The sequence below is a fragment of the Crinia signifera genome, chromosome 5 (assembly GCF_055691185.1).
Source record: "Crinia signifera chromosome 5, ASM5569118v1, whole genome shotgun sequence".
Taxonomy (NCBI): Eukaryota; Metazoa; Chordata; class Amphibia; order Anura; family Myobatrachidae; genus Crinia; species Crinia signifera.
The window spans coordinates 261,025,657-261,044,294 of NC_139221.1; the positions used below are offsets into that span (position 1 = coordinate 261,025,657).

The 18,638-nt window shown below is 38.2% G+C and overlaps 1 long non-coding RNA gene across 1 annotated transcript in view; it reads right to left on the reverse strand.

Annotated features, from left to right (window-relative positions):
- Positions 1-766: 766 nt before the first annotated feature.
- The window catches only part of LOC146081026 (uncharacterized), a 108,552-nt gene continuing 90,680 nt past the window's right edge, over positions 767-18,638 (reverse strand). The window contains exon 3 of the long non-coding RNA XR_014475051.1: positions 767-1,048. This is a non-coding gene — a long non-coding RNA (uncharacterized LOC146081026). The remainder of the gene's footprint in view (positions 1,049-18,638) is intronic.

An 18,638-nucleotide genomic window follows, 5' to 3' on the forward strand; every position in this document is an offset into this window, starting at 1 on the left:
AAAAAAATAACATTAAGGACAGGATATATATAAAGGGTGATTACTTAAAGTGTGAGGAAAAGGGCTTGTAGCTTTGGACTTTTAAGCCTGGAGTTATTAAACTACAAACCTGTTTTCCTTGTGCGGAAATCCGCAGGGAATGCACATTAACCCATATATTTCAGAATAAGTGCCTGGAGCTATGGGGTTACTTGTTGGCAGTGGCTGCCATAAGGGCGAAAGGCCCTACATCCCACAGATTTCTGTTTGAGCCTCGGGTGGGGGTGAACAAAAATCTGCATTAAGGGTCTGATTCAGTCCTGATCGCAGGGCACATTTTGTTTTCAAAAAGACAAAACCATGCTGCACTGCAGGTAACATGTGCAGAGAGAGTTAGATTTGGGTGAGGTGTGTTTAAACTGAAATCTAAATTGCAGTGTAAAAATTAAGCAGCCAGTATTTACCCTGCACAGAAACAAAATAACTCACCCAAATCTAACACTCTCTGCACATGTCACATGATTTTCTCCATTTGCAAACAAAATGTGAACTTCGATCAGGTCTGAATTAGGCCCAAAGTGCAGCCTGCGGGCTTATCGTCGGCTGCCACTGAATAGCCCCGTGCAGTGTTATGAAGCTTCGAGACTATTAGAATCCAGTTATTTCTCTAGAACCACTGGTTGGTTATCATAGCACATTGCCAATTGTGATACTAAATCTGAAATTAGCTATACTGCATTTAAATTGAAAGTAGTCTCAGTTAGCACTGTTTGATGTTTGACTCTTTATTATGTTCATAATGAAGCATATACCGGGTTTCACAGACAAGTGAAGATGATAATAGTAACAACATTAATTGGAGGTAACTGCGCCGAATCCGTTGATGAATCCTGTAGCACTGAATGAGTTATATTTTCCTTCTTACCAAACATTTTACTGATGATTTACAAGGGTGCATGTCAAAACCTTCTGGAAATTATCCAAAGAGCTGAAATTCGATATATGTTAGGCCATAGACCTTGCAAACCATGTCAGTCGTCAGGAGGTAGCCTGCTAGTCATCAGACGGCCTGCAAAGAGGGTCGGGATTAGTGTGAGAGCTAACAGCAAATACATCTCTGGAGACTGAGAGGTGGAGAGAGAGAGGAGAGCAGTGGAGGGGGGCTGGGGAGCAAAGAGGGAGGGGGTGGAAAACAGGGTGGAACTGTGTGAGAAAATTGGAGGAAATTAAAAAAGATACAGGTAAAACCAGTGTGTGTGTGTGTGTGTGTGTGTGTGTGTGTGTGTGTGTGTGTGTGTGTGTGTGTGTGTGTGTGTGTGTGTGTGTGTGTGTGTGTGTGTGTGTGTGTGTATGTATATGTATATATATACATACATATAAATATATATATATAGGACAAAAACCAGAAAGGCACACAATGAGCGTAAATGTAAAAAACATTTTACTATTATAAATGCTCACATACGTGTACGTTTAAAACAGCAGATAGGCTTAAGAATACAAAAACCCGGGCGGCATCAGTGGAACAAGCAGGTGCACAGCGTGCAAGCGGCTAAAGCCTGGAAGCCGGGACCAGACAGATGGACGTCAGCAGCGTCACAGGATGGAGTCTGCGTCACTCAGGAGGAACGCCCCAACTAGTTTTGTCAGTGATGACTTTGTCAGGAGGCGGGTAAACTATATATTTAGGGCCTGTGACTCCATTGGAAAGACCAAAACTCTGAAGGATCTTAAATTTAAACATTTTATTGTGTTCATTATATTGCCCATGAGGCATCCTTTTATTAAATTATGTTATTAATTTAATTGTGTGTAATTACTCATAGCGCACTCTGAATTCTTTATATTTATATATATATATATATATATATATATATATATATATATATATATATATATATATATATATATAGATGGTTAGATAGATAGATAGATAGATAGATAGATAGATAGATAGATAGATAGATTGTATTTATTTATTAACAGTTTCTTATATAGCGCATACATATTCCTACCAGTATATTTTTGGACTGTGGGAGAAAACTGGAGTACCCGGAGGAAACCCATGCAAGCACGGGGAGAATATACAAACTCCGCACAGACGTATGTGCTGCCCATAATAGATAGATTTACATTGAAGAAAACCAGATATCATTATAAAGTAATGTAGTTTTGTCATAATGGTAAATATAAAATATCATTCACAAGTATACATTGTTCCCAAATGTATTGTGTAATGTAACAGAGTATTCTGTTGTTCATGATAAGTGCACTGTTCTATTTCAATTAATAAATGTGACAGGTAAAAAGGAACTGTAAATACTTTGGCTGCTGAACAAAAACTATATAAAGTACTAAAGGAAGTATATTGTTAATAAAACCAATTTTATTAAAAATGTGAATCGCATGCTCATATTAAATAATAATACATTCAAATACATTTATTTTATTTATTTATATATCTATATATATATATATGTATTTTTTTTGTTATTTTTTTTAAGTAGCAACTACATGTTAACCAGTAACCAGCTACAATTTTTAAACCAACTCAGTATATTTCAGCTAAGTGGTCTGAAATCCAGTGTGAAAAAAAATTATTCCGGCTAAGTTACTCCAAAAATAACATCATCTGTGTTTTATTTCATTAAACCTCCTGTAGGCAAATATTGCATTTGATATTCCTAAGCACTTATGGAATTAAGAGGCAGCGGTGTTTGGGGAAGTGGAAGTTGGAAAGATTGGTTAGCAAAAACCAAGTTTCTAATTTGATGCTGTGGAATTCCTTCCTTTGTGTAGGGAAAGTCATTGGAGAGTATGTAAATAGCACTGATCAGACACAGAACAAAGCACGTCTCCCCCAGGGCTCTTAACAACAAAAAAACGACTTTTAAGATCCCGTTCCACCCATGTTAACACTTATTTTAATTACTAATATGAAGATACTTGTTTTATATTAGTAAAATAAATAGCAGGTCATAATCAAGATTAAATTGTGTGGGAATATAGACATAATGGATCATTAAATTATACAGCTATTTCGCACCATAATATAACCACCAACCAAATCCCTGTAGACTCTTTATTTATATGTCTTTTTATGATTGCAATAAAGCGTTATTATTGAGGAGTGAGGGGGGAGCAATGGTAATGGGAACAGCTGAAAACGGAAAATCTAAGGGCAACCTGACTTTCTGGTTCATGTTCTATGTAACCGTATCTGCAGTTTGTAATTTGTTCCCTGTATCCTTATAACTACAATTAACTACAGCACTGCATAAAATAATGGTGCTTTTTATATATGTGAGATGTATTGTACTGTTGTTTGCAGGATTATTTCAACATTCATTTCACATTCAAAGTAATAGACCCAGCAGTACACAGATGACAAATCCATATATATATATATATATATATATATATATATATATATATATATATATATATATATATATATATATATATATATATATATATATGAAAATTAAATGGTCTAATACACAATGAAATATATTTTAAAATACACTTAAAATATACATTAAAGACAGTGTTATTTACAGTACATGGCACATCCATCCTGCTCATGTGACAATTAATAAGTCGCTGTTTCAGATTGGTGTCTTGTAGGAAATAGTGGATTTAGCGTACTCTTTTCCAATATTATAGAATTTTTGGATGTGAGAACTTTTAAGTTTTTGATTTTTCAGAGTGAATTTATTTTCAACATAGTTTGTGTTACCAGTCTATCATAGACTTGTGCGCCCCCGTGTGGTAGATTCATGAATGGCATGCATTTGTATATGGAGTGATGTGCAGAAATCTTAATTGCAAAGTGAAAATTGGTATTACGTATAGCCCATAGTTTATGATATCGTAAATCCATCAGTGATATTGCCCTGCATTGGTTATAAAGCACAATGATCCCTATGGCTGGATGCATTTTGAATAAAGTTTCTCGTGGCCACTTATCTGGCCACTTATACACAAATAAAAAAAGTGTTATTAATTAGTCTCCATAAACAAACACACACAAGAACAAAAGTGTCACTCACACAGACTGTGGAAATTATGGCACGATATGTCAAAGTCATCATTTCGGATTTTACTCCTATTTTTAAAACGTGTCTCAATAAAGGAGTCAAATCCAAAGTGTTGTTTTGACATATTGTGCCTGGTTACCGTGATTTCCACAGTTGGTGCAAGTGCTGATTTTGGGGTATGGGTGAAAACCGGACCAGGACAAAACCCCCGGACCGCCGGACCAGACATCAAACTCTGCATTTTGGAGCTTGTAGAGTCCGGTCCGGGGGGTGTCCTGTCCGGGAGTGTCCTGTCCGGGGGGGCTGCCTGTCACACCTGTCACCAGGGAGAGGAGGAGGGCTAGAATAAAGTCTTCCTGAATGGTCCGGGCATGTAGCAAAAACCGGACGGTCCGGACCACACGGGGAGGCTGTAATCTCCCCTCCCCCATGTCCCTGGTGATAGCAATCACAAGACACCCCCCCCGGACAGGACACCCCCCGGACCGGACCCTATAAACTCCGGACTGCAGATTTTGATGTCCTGTCCGGCGGTCCGGAGTCTAGTCCGGTCTGGTTTTTACATAGTTCCCTGATTTTGTTCTCTCCTGTATCGCTACCCCATAGTGTAGGTCCTGCAAGTATATTCGCTTTAGAAAGAGTGCCGTTCTCTTGTTGCTATATTCATTATCAAGGATGGACCCCTCTTGACAGACCTGGACCTCATACACCTAAAAAAAAGAGGGACTCAGAGAAAAAAGGCCATCTGATTTCCACTCTGAAAACTTTCAGTATCATAGTTTACTGAATACTAGAAAGCCTCATCGGATCCCTAATAAACAATGGAGGGAGAGAGGGAGAGAGGGAGAGAGAGAGAGAGAGAGAGAGAGAGAGAGAGAGAGAGAGAGAGAGAGAGAGAGAGAGAGAGAGAGAGAGAGAGAGAGAGAGAGAGAGAGAGAGAGAGGGGCAAAGTACATTTCTGTACATTGTACATTTCTCTCACTCCCACGGCAGATGAAATATTTCACAGCAAGCATGTGAATATCATGATTGGACACTGGAGGGCGCCAGACTGTAAGTTCAAAGCCACTCCCCAGACGTCACAAGCACAGCCCTGATGTATTTTGCATACAAAACCCGATTGGTTGTGTTTGCTTCGCAACGTCACATGTGACGTCATTGACCTGCGAACCAATTGCTGTGTTGAAGTCATTCGATTGGTTGAAGGCATTGCTGTCAATCACAGGAAATTTGCATACCAGGGCTCAGCAGTGCGTGAGCTGTCAGTATGCTGCTAGCTGCTGAGGAAGCACTGTGTATCCATATGGAAGCATAGGGACGATGCCGGGCACAGCGCAGAGCACAGGCTCGCAGCAATACGCCGCCCTCTGCTCAATAATAACAGTGCGATCTCAGTATGACAAATACAGATGCACTATATATATGATATATATATATATATATTATATATAAATATATATATATAAAAATATAAAATCTAATTCTTTAAAATTAGCTTCTCACTTAAATTCACGCTTTCTATACAATTATACAATTAATAAAGCCCGCTGTAGATAACTAGAAATCGGAATTTACCATTGTGCTAAGCTCATTATTTAAATCCACGCTGCAATATAATTATTATAACAATTATACGATATTTTCAGTTTGTCTTTTCTATTTTTTTGCCAGTTTTGGGGACTTTTAATTACTTTTCTTTTTGCTACCCTTTTACAGCTGCACATTATACTCACACCGCATTTATTGATTTATTTGTTTATTTATTTATATTGAAAGTTTAGAGACAATAAAGCAACAGTAAAGAAACTCCCCGGCAGGGGATGTAGTAACAACAGTATGATCGTAGCAATAACAGAAAACCCCAATATATATAGAGAGAGATATAAATGAGCTGTTGCATGCGTTTAATAAAATAAATAAAAAATCTAAATTGCAATGAAAATACAGCAAAGTGTGAAAGTAGTTTTTACCCCTCAATACTAATATAATGAATATTGAAGTAACAAATGGTATAAAGGTTGTATAACCACAATTTACTGCCATGTAGGTAATGATCGCGGTCAGACACTCAGTCCTGGTATTAATCGCGGCCAATCGCAGGAATTTACAGCAGTGACAGCAGCACCATTAACTCGGGCTGTATTTTATTTACTTTATAATTTTAATATGAGGTCATGTGCAAACTTCAGAGGGTATTTTTTTCATGAGTGTTCCTATTAAATACTGCTGTTGCTCCTGTATTATTTTATTTGTACATCTCATCAGCCCTTCCATGTCATGTCATCCTGCTTTATGCATGCATATTAGCATGGTAAATACATGTACATGGATCCAGCCATCCTTAAGTGAGAGACCACAAATTGCACAATTTGGCCATTGCCCAGCCAGGAGATTTATGGGGAGGAAGTGTACATTGTTTCAGCACTCGGCAGTGATCAAAGCGACTTCCTCCCCACACACCAAAACCCTGGTGGGGTACAGATTTTTTATGATCTGATAGAAGGAAGCCCTGTTGCAGTGGATGTAGGCTCATATCTTAGTAAAACACATGTCAGGGTGTGTGTGAGAGAGAGGGGAGCTGGAGGGACTACTCCACCCACCCACCCACACAGCTGTTCTCTCTCCCTCTGCCCACAGTGTTTGGTGATTTCCCCAGGCTGATCCTGCCAGTGGCCAAGAGTCTGGTACGGACGCACATGGAACTCTGCCCCAGACACACTTCTCCCTCTTTCCCGCAGCTGCTGTCAATCAAATCTGTCCGTGATGTCACCACCAGGCTACCCAATCAGCCTTTCCCAGCTTGTTTGGGTTAATGAGACAGTCACATGGTGCTTTCTCTTTCGCAGCCAATCGCGAATGAGAATGTATTCATCTGGATGATGTGATTATAGTTTATAGACCTGAGATATAGGTGTGACCGTGCCACTATGTACAATTATATATAACCCGTTGCGTGGTTCTACCCAGAACATATTATATGATAAAAATAAATATATATGGGGTTTTTGTTTTTTTAAAGCAAAGCAGAAGTTTGTACACCGCAAGTTTAAAGAATGTAACAGAGCCTGTAATACCTGCATATAACCACCAGGTGGCAGTATAACGCCTAAACTGCCACATACTTAAAAAAAATCGGTTCTCACTAGAAATGACCTTTAAATGATATTATAAGCGCATTTAATATTGTATTCCTGATATAAATCAGATCACGGTAATCCGTGACCGAAAGGACATGCTTATACTTGTAGTTCTACAATAACGAGAATGCCCAGTTTACTGATATTCATTTCATATTATAGACATACTAATTCGGAATCCAGACTGTTCTATCGAGAGAGATACATTGATACATAATACAATCATTATAAAGTGATATTAAAGGGACACGCTTGCTGCGAGTTTGGTAACGGTCCTTGATGTCAGCTACTGTGTGATATTTCAATTTCTAGATATTTTGTTACAGTTCTGCAAAGTTCCTCCATCTGCAGGAGAGGATACAGACCCCCGTATCACGTACAGTACTAAGAATTCAGCACAATGCTGTATACCCGGACAGTGCTGATGGATGGGTGACATTAGAGAACAATTCCATCCGCCGGATCCCTGTATGATATGGTCGGATTTGCAACATCAGAAATGAGTCATTTCACCTCTGACTTTAGAGATGATGATATTAATAATAAGAAACAACTCATCATTACTTCAAAGAAAGAGAAGCAATGATGGGGGAGAGTGGGGCCTATTAGATCTATTTAGAAATGATACAGGTCCCCCTATGTCACAATGTGCCTGACCCCCTTCCATATTAATAAATACAATATTCCATATCAGAGCAATGTGCAGAGACAGTTGGCGATGAGAGGTACCATACACGCAATTATCACCATAATAAATCTAGGGAAGCCAGTAATCCAACCCTGCAAATCTCCGGGATGTCAGATAATACACTCCCCAGCAGTCAGTGTATCCAGTAGTATATAGCTAATGCTGGAGCCGGCCTGCCAGGAAACCTTACACCGTGTGAGAGCTGCACAAAGCTCCCTTATCAGATGCCTCAGCTTCCAGGGGTGTCCTGCCAAGCTACTGATCTGCTGCCTGCATCATGTGTGACACTGGCACCCAGGCCGGGGACTGGTAACCTGAGGCTACTGCTTTACTCCTGGGATCTGAGCTACTCATAAACCTATGTTATAGCATTAGACATGCTCTGGTCTAGGGGATGCTACAGGTCATTCCTACCGGCAAACACCATTATTCTTAGCAGATATTCTATATATCAAAGGAAAGAGTCTGGTGAGGGAGGAAGAGAGGAGAGAGGAAGGGGGAGAGAGAGAGGGAGAGAGAGAGAGAGAGGGAGAGAGAGAGAGAGAGAGAGGCAAAGTACATTTCTGTACATTGTACATTTCTCTAACTCCCACGGCAGATTAAATATTTCACAGCAAGCATGTGAAGACATCTGTAATTGTCTTCAAATGTCTGATTAAGAAACGTTTTACGGCAGCTAAGAACCCCCAGATAACCACATGGTCTGCTGCCCTAGAAACCTACTGTCTGTATATAGGTGCAGAGGGAGAGTAGAGAGTAACTAGTGATAACTTTATTTCTTGTTGGGAGAGAATATATAAACTCCACACTAGTAAGTGGGAATCGAACCGATGACATCAGTGATTTCCATCATTATTTGTTCAGTGTGATTTTTACCCCCAGAAGTCATCATAGACACATTTTGGGGCCTTTGGGAATTATAGCCAATTATGTGGCAATCATTTTATGTATCTTTATTTTTTAATTGTTTTTATTCGCGACAGCTACTGTGAATCAGATCTAAACATTGACCCCGGGCAAGATAAGCAGCTCCTGCTGCACGTCCCCAATGTATAATGTCCCAGAATGACTCATGTATTATCAGTTGTGCAAAGTCAGAAGGTTTTACCTGGAAGATCCGGGTGAATGGTATAGCCTTAGTACATATAATTAGTTGTCGGTGATTTGTGTCCACAGTTCTGCAAAGTCACCGGATCTATTATATGTGGTGACTTCATATGGCATCTTCTCTCAGTGATATGTGGCTCTGATTCTTCTCTCAGTGATATGTGGCCCTGATTCTTCTCTCAGTGATATGTGGCCCTGAGTCTTTTCTCAGTTATATGTGACCCTGATTCTTCTCTCAGTGATATGTGACCCTGATTCTTCTCTCAGTGATATGTGATCCTGATTCTTCTCTCAGTGATATGTGGCCCTGATTCTTCTCTCAGTTATATGTGACCCTGATTCTTCTCTCAGTGATATGTGACCCTGATTCTTCTCTCAGTGATATGTGACCCTGATTCTTCTCTCAGTGATATGTGGCCCTGATTCTTCTCTCAGTGATATGTGGCCCTGATTCTTCTCTCAGTGATATGTGACCCTGAGTCTTTTCTCAGTGATATGTGGCCCTGATTCTTCTCTCAGTGATATGTGGCCCTGATTCTTCTCTCAGTGATATGTGACCCTGAGTCTTTTCTCAGTGATATGTGGCCCTGATTCTTCTCTCAGTGATATGTGACCCTGAGTCTTTTCTCAGTGATATGTGGCCCTGAGTCTTCTCACAGTGATATGTGGTTTTGAGTCTTTTCTCAGTGATATGTGGCCCTGATTCTTCTCTCAGCGATATGTGGTTTTGATTATTTTCTTAGTGATATGTGGCCCTGATTCTTCTCTCAGTGATATGTGGCCCTGAGTCTTCTCACAGTGATATGTGGTTTTCAGTCTGTTCTCAGTGATATGTGGCCCTGAGTCTTCTCTCCGTGATATGCAGTTTTGAGTCTTCTCTCAGTGATATGTGACCCTGAGTCTTTTCACGGTGATATGTGGCCCTGAGTCTTCTCACAGTGATATGTGGTTTTGATTCTTTTCTTAGTGATATGTGGCCGATATGTGGCCCTGATTCTTCTCTCAGTGATATGTGGCCCTAATTCCTTTTTCTTCTCTCAGTGATATGTGGTTCTGATTCTTCTCTCAGTATATATATATATATATATATATATATATATATATATATATATATATATATATATATATTCTAGTGGTACAGGTGGCAGCATATTGTAGGCATAGGTATGTATACTGGTGTTGTTACATGGTGACATACTGTACATACATTAACTGCAGATGGCATAGTCATGGAAGGCAGATACCCAGAAGGTGTAGAACACATATCTTTAGTCCCTCATGGCGAATTGTTTGGACAATGTCATGTAGCATTGCAGTAATAGACCTGTCATCCTCATACATGATTCACTGACATCTCACCTTCCCATCCTCAGACACGTAATTCTGGGAAGATGCAGCATCAGTGAGAGTACATGAGCTGACACGCAGGGACTCGGGGACCGGGCAGGAATGGAGCAGCCCCCTGGCAGTATGAGGGAATGCTGAGAATGAGCCAGTAACCCCGGCTGCTTACACCTGCACTGCTCCCCCCCCTGCTGCCTTCGCCTAAACAAGTCGCACGGGCGATGAGTTCCCGTTACCGCCGTCAGCGATAAGCAGCCACCGCCCATTGCACAGGCTGCTGACACCGTACACCGGGCAGATGCTCTAGGTGTCAGGAGCACTGATGTAAGGGGACATAGACATCCTGCGGTTCCCAGCTGTTCTAGAACTATAAGTCCCAGCATACCATTGACAGTCTGTTCACAAATACACCGATCCAACAAGGTGCATCTTGTTCAACTTTGACGCTGAACATATAAAGGGGAAGAATTAATGAAATCAGATGGAAAATTGATATACATTTTATGAATTTTTTAAATATGTAACATTGTTGGGTATCTGTATATTTGTGAACAGCCTGTCTATGGCATGTGTATTTGTGTGTGTGTGTGTGTGTGTGTGTGTATATATGTGTGTGTGTGTGTGTGTGTGTATATATATATATGTGTGTGTGTGTGTGTGTGTGTGTGTATATGTGTGTGTGTGTGTGTGTCTGTCTATATATATATATATATATATATATATACTTACACAAACATGTGTAGATTTTATATATGTATATATATATATATATATATATATATATAATATTTAAGTTATTTATTGTTATTCTTTTTTTATCAATTTCTGTTTCAGTACTGAACATCTCAAGTACAATTTCAGCAAAACACGAATTTTTTAATTAATATATGAATGTAGAAAAAGATCCATTCTTCTATATTAGCTATAATACATACCATGTGCTTAGTAGCAGTTACTATTGTGATTGCCAGTCAGAATTAAACTACGGTATATACGAAAATGTGTATACAATCAGTGGTCTGAAGGGATGCAAACTCCAGTGACCTCTGCATTTGTAAAAGGAAATGTTTGTGTGTGGGAATTTGTAATAATTTGTAATAAATTGTTAAAAAAACAATAGATTATGTCACTATATTAAATGCAGTATTATGCAATCAATATAATATAATATAATACGTAATAAATGATGGTAGCTGTATAAGGCTAAATTCCGGAGGAATGTGACATGATATGTAATGTGGATTGTTAAACTGATACACAAATTGCGGTAAAATGACTATAATTGTTCATAAATATATGTGTCACTTATGTGTCATTGTACTTAGCACAACGAGGAGTAGTGTGACTTTGTATAAAAGGTACAGAACGTTGTCTACCAATTTAGCTGCAGAATTCTATATAATTCACATTTCTTTTTATATATATATATATATATATATATATATATATATATATATATATATATATATATATATATATACATATATATACAAACATTTTGTAACCATTAAATGTATGCATTACAAATGCATTAAAAATTGAAGCAAAAAGCCTTCAGTGCAATCCTACATCTGGGTAAGAAAACACCTGGTCAGCATTTGTTGGAGTGCCGCAGTACATAGCCCTCGATCTAACTATCTATCTATCGATATAGATCTAGATAGATAGATAGATAGATAGATAGATAGATAGATAGATAGATAGATAGATAGATAGATAGATATTACCGCCGAGGACCTACATGCCGCCCGCATATTTAATTTAAACCTTCTATAAATAAAATCGCTTCAGTCTTAACAACACAAACCAGTTGTACAAGAACGCATCAGCCTGTCCTAGAATGCACTGGTGTGGTTGGAGAATGCTCTATAATTAATTGCTCTGCAGTAAAAAACAAATTGCAGCAATTTTTATAGTTAAATAAAATCACAGGTTTCTTATTCTCCCAAATGACTCAGCAGCATGCCCGCCTAGGTGCATGTAGCAGGCTACACCCTCATATAAAACTAACGTTACTACATTGTTAAAAAAAAAAAATTATTATTACCTAAAAAATAACTATAATTGTATTGTCCTCTTATGTGATGTGTTGTAATCGGAAATGCCATGGTGATCTGATTAATAGCTATGCATTATGTCAGTGTATGTCATGTACAGTACAGTGGTCCAGGCAGGATGTGATCTCAGCCAGATGCTCGGTCGGGGACATCACTGAGCGGGGAGGATAATGTGTGCTCTATAGGGGAAGTAGCTGGTGACAGCAGCGGTGTAAGTGGCTGGCCACCCAGGACGCGGCTGCGACCACACGTGGGAAGGGATTACACGTGGGACGGCAGAGAAACTCAGGTACAGCAATTTCCCTGGGATTACACTGGATGGATTGATAGCCAATCAGGGTTTGCCTGAGATTTCATCCTGCCCAATATGCAAATAGTGTGTGACGTCAAGATGTTTTACATAGGGGAATGTGTCACAGGGGCTGGAGTTTTTATTGGCCAGATGTAGCCGTCAAGTAGGCGGTCTAATTACATATGCCAGGACTGGAACGCCTCTCTGTTCCTACGTCATTCAATAACTGACGTATAGCCGTAGAGCAGTCCTAAATTATTTGCATAGGGAGAACTCCGTTTCGCAGTTGGTCAGAGAACTACCAATAGACAGGCAAGTGTCCGGAATGAGGCGGGGTTACTGTTTAGGCGCTAGATGGAGGCAGTCCCTCAGCTCAGCGCGGTTTCCCAGGCCGCCCGGGACACAGCGAGCAGCAGAGCCGGGGGCAAGTGGGCTGCGCTCCGGGAGAGCTCTGCAGCTGGCAGTGTGGGGGGTAATGCTGTACATACCGGTGGCCTGTTGTCTGTGCACGTGTGACACACCAGTCATTCCTTATGCTGCTCCCAAGCCTCACAAACGTGCTCATGTTGTGTATTTATTTATTTATATGTATCTCTAAGGGGATTAAATATGACACAGATGATAAATACATGTGATGTTACACGTGATAATAGATGTGACACAGATCATAGATCGATATATCCCATCCTAGAAAGATAGATTTAACACATATCAAAGACTAGTACTCCACCTCAAAGCAAAAGCTTCGAAAGCTAGTCTGCTACCTTCTGTGCATGTGTGAGAAAGAGATGTAGTTTCACTGTCTGCCAGCAGATGGCAGTGTTTCGGAGACTCACAAACACTAGAAATGTATATATAAATCCTATAGATCAGGCTTTCCCAACCACGGTCCTCAAGGCACACCAACAGTGCAGGTTTTACTGATATCCAGACTTGAGCACAGGTGACTTAATTAGTACCTGAGTGATTCTGATTAAACCACCTGTGCTGAAGCCTGGATATCACTAAAACCTGCACTGTTGCTGTGCCTTGAGGACCGTGGTTGGGAAAGCCTGATGAAGATTGTAAGCTTGCAGCAGGGCCCTCCTACCTCCAAGTCTGTCTGTTGTTACCCAGTTTGTTTTATCACTGTCTGCTATCGCGAAGCGCAACGGAATCTGCTGCGCTATATAAGAAACTGTAAATAAATAAATAAATGATATGACACAGATCGTAGATAGATAGATATGACACAGATCATATGAAGACAAATATATTAGATTTTACACATATCATGGATGACACAAATACATAGATATGACAAATATGATTGAATTATAGATAGATACATAGCCATGACAAAGATCATAGATAGAACACAGACAGGTTATAGATAGATGATGAAATTGTAAAGCGCAACGGAATATGCTGCGCTATATAAGAAACTAAATAATGATGTTGTTAGTTCATTTCATGAGCTCATAAAGGGGTGTGTCCCCCATAGGAGGAGGGCCGGTGGGCAGTGGGGGAATGTGGGGGGGGGGGGGGATAGTGAGTGAGGAACAGAGGGAGGGGGTGTGTAAATAACGGAATGGCTGCTCAAGTCACTTGGAGATGGCATACTAGGGATACTGGCTATTGAGGATTGTTTCACCCCTTCTGTGCTCTCCTTTGTTTGGATTATTTATCTGTCCAGAATGTGTTTTACTGGTAGTATCCGATTCAATACTTTCTGGTATTAGGGCTTTCTAGACAACAGTGAATGATTTTGTCCTGTCCTTTCATATATCTACATCATACTGTCCTGTCCTCATGCATGTATATGTATCATACTGTCCTGTCCTTATACATCTGTCTGCATCATACTGTCCTGTCCTCATACATCTACATCATACTGTCCTGTCCTCATGCATGTATATATATCATACTGTCCTGTCTTCATACATCTATCTACATCATACTGTCCTGTCCTCATGCATGTATATATATCATACTGTCCTGTCCTCATACATACATCTATCTACATCATACTGTCCTGTCCTCATGCATGTATATATATCATACTGTCCTGTCCTCATACATACATCTATCTACATCATACTGTCCTGTCCTCATACATGTATATATATATATATATATATATATATATATATATATATATATATATATATATATATCATACTGTCCTGTCCTTACATCTATCTACATCATACTGTCCTGTCCTCATGCATGTATATATATCATACTGTCCTGTCCTCATACATACATCTATCTACATCATACTGTCCTGTCCTCATGCATGTATATATATCATACTGTCCTGTCTTCATACATCTATCTACATCATACTGTCCTGTCCTCATGCATGTATATGTATCATACTGTCCTGTCCTTATACATCTGTCTGCATCATACTGTCCTGTCCTCATGCATGTATACTGTATGTATCATACTGTCCTGTCCTTACATCTATCTACATCATACTGTCCTGTCCTCATACATGTATATATATATATATATATATATATATATATCATACTGTCCTGTCCTTACATCTATCTACATCATACTGTCCTGTCCTCATGCATGTATATATATCATACTGTCCTGTCCTAATACATCCATCTACATCATACTGTCCTGTCCTTACATCTATCTGCATCATATTGTCATACATCTATCTGCATCATACTGCCCTGTCCTCATACATCTATCTGCATCATATTGTCATATATATATATATCTGCATAATACTGTCCTGTCCTCATGCATGTATACTGTATGTATCATACTGTCCTGTCCTTATACATCTGCATCATACTGTCTTGTCCTTACATCTATCTGCATCATATTGTCATATATCTATCTGCATCATATTGTCATATATCTATCTGCATCATATTGTCATATATCTATCTGCATCATATTGTCATATATCTATCTGCATCATATTGTCATATATCTATCTGCATCATATTGTCATATATATATATCTGCATCATACTGTCCTGTCCTTACATCTATCTGCATCATATTGTCATATATCTATCTGCATCATATTGTCATATATATATATCTGCATCATACTGTCCTGTCCTTATACATCTATCTGCATCATACTGTCCTGTCCTCATACATCTATCTGCATCTTACTGCCCTGTCCTCATACATCTATCTGCATCATATTGTCATATATATATCTGCATCATACTGTCCTGTCCTCATACATCTATCTGCATCATACTGTCCTGTCCTCATAAATCTATCTGCATCATACTATCCTGTCCTTATACATCTATCTGCATCATACTATCCTGTCCTTATACATCTATCTGCATCATACTGTCCTGTCCTCATACATCTATCTGCATCATAATGTCCTGTCCTCATAAATCTATCTGCATCATACTATCCTGTCCTTATACATCTATCTGCATCATACTGTCCTGTCCTCATACATCTATCTGCATTATACTGTCCTCATACAATTGGCTGCATCATACTCTCCTGTCCTCATACATCTATCTGCATCTTACTGTCCTGTCTTCATACATCTATCTGCATCATAATGTCATACATCTATCTGCATCATACTGTCCTGTCCTCTTACATCTATCTGCATCTTACTGTCCTGTCTTCATACATCTATCTGCATCATAATGTCCTGTCCTCATACATCTATCTGCATCATACTGTCCTGTCCTCATACATCTATCTGCATCATACTGTCCTGTCCTCATACATCTATCTGCATCATAATGTCATACATCTATCTGCATCATACTGCCCTGTCCTCATACATCTATCTGCATCATAATGTCATACATCTATCTGCATCATACTGTCCTGATTATACACCAGAGCCTGATTACACATCAGTGGCAGCAATCACGTTAGATCTGTGATCGCAGTGAGCAGCATAGTACCTGGTCTGTGTACTTTGTGGCCGGGAGGTCGGCACTAATGCTCTGTAATATACTGACAATTACTGTAACCTGCCTGTTCTGCTTAGATGTGGAAAAATAAGACATCTGCTGTTTCTGTTACATCCAGGATGCCGAGCTAGTAATATAAAGCAGAGTGATGTGATGTAGGGGAAAAGCTTGTATAAACCCATCCAAAGGCAGCGTCCCCCATTACACAGCATGGAGCCGGGAGCTGGAACGTTCCAACACTCTGACATCAAACAGAACCTGAGCTTAGTCACTGACAATCTGTTCTACATTTTCCCCTCTCCGTCTGTAAGAAGGATATAAGGGATTATCCAAAGCAGCTATTCAGCTGAAAGGCGGAGAGTGCTTTCATTTCAGATGTACTCTTGGAATTTAATGTACAGTATCCACACTGGTTTTCCGACTATATATATAGTTGTGCAAGATATATTCATGCATTCCTGTATACATATGCTCGAAAGGGCAGCAATCACTTTAGTTCAATGTTTATAAGGGTTTCAAAGATATCTGTCCTTGAAGACATTTAGATTTGTATTTATGGTTTCTCTCTCTCTCTCTCTCTCTCTCTCTCTCTCTCTCTCTCTCTCTTGTAGGTGTAGATGTACGATGGATTTAATTGCTGGATTAAACTACAATTAGATATGAAACACTAATCAGCTGACTTTGCCTTATATTACAAATTTGAAAACAACAATAAAACATTCATATCTGAATTATTTATTAATTAACAGTAATTGACATAGCACAGCATATTCCATTGCGCTTTACAATTGAATCTACTGTAACAAAAACAATAGAAGTGTCTATATATACTAAAACATAGTTTAAGCCTAAGGTATTTATATAATACTACTACTACTACTACCACCAATGATAATATAAATAGTAATACCTTGGAACATAATAAAACTCTACAATTTGTATATCTTCAGATTTTCAAGTTATAGTATCTAAATATTGGAACACATAATGAGGTTAACTTAAATGATGAAATAATTAATGAAAAGATAAAACTGCATAATAAATGTAATAATAATTACGATAATACAATAAATAATGATTCAATAACAATAATAAAAACAAATATAATACAAATAATAACACTAGTAGTGAACAATAATAAATAAATGTAATAATATAAAAAAGTAATAACTCCAAACTATATATGTTTCAAATGTTTAATTTCATTGAAAAGAAAATAATCTAATAATTGTTACTAGAATAGGTTATAATTGAAGCAACAGTAAATTGTTTCCATGGTTAATTTACAATGTAACATGCATGTTTCAGTACATTTTAATGATCTTTCTGGGCTACTAAAGTGCAAACCAACCTTACATAAAAGCCTTACAGCACCCAGTGTACTATAGTACTATCAATTGTGAATCTATGTTACCTAGATTTATAAATCCCCATTAACTTAATAATGCTCCACTTTTATACAACTTGAAAAATTACATAAAATATGATTCTTTTTTTCACCACATTGAAACAGTATCCATAAATATTGAACATATTTAATATTTTATATATTTCAAATGTTTGAGGAGTCAAGCCTCAGAAAACGTTTGCAACACTTTATAAATATCTTTAAAAGAGGGAAAAAAAATCTGTAAAATATAACAGAACAATAAAACAAAAGAAAAATGAACAGAACATTTCAAATATTTTGGTTATGATCTTCAAAATAGGTCTAAACTTCATTGGTGTCTGTAGATGTTTCTCTTGAACATACTAAATGCAAAAGTAAAGTGTATTTGTATATTTCACTCAGCTCTGTACTTACACATTGTGCTAGTTTTTAAGCAAATTATTATTATTATTATTATTATTATTATTATTATTATTATTATTATTAATGATGATGATGATAAGAACAATAATATTGTTTCTTATACAGGGCCAGCATATTTTACTAATCGGAATAGTTTCATATAATGTTTGGTAATCCAATGCAATGGTATGAAACTGATTGTTAGAAGATCCTAAAGATAATGTTCATGGGTGTCACTCTGGACGACTTACTGAAATACCTGTGTTAACTATAAATTGTACTATCATT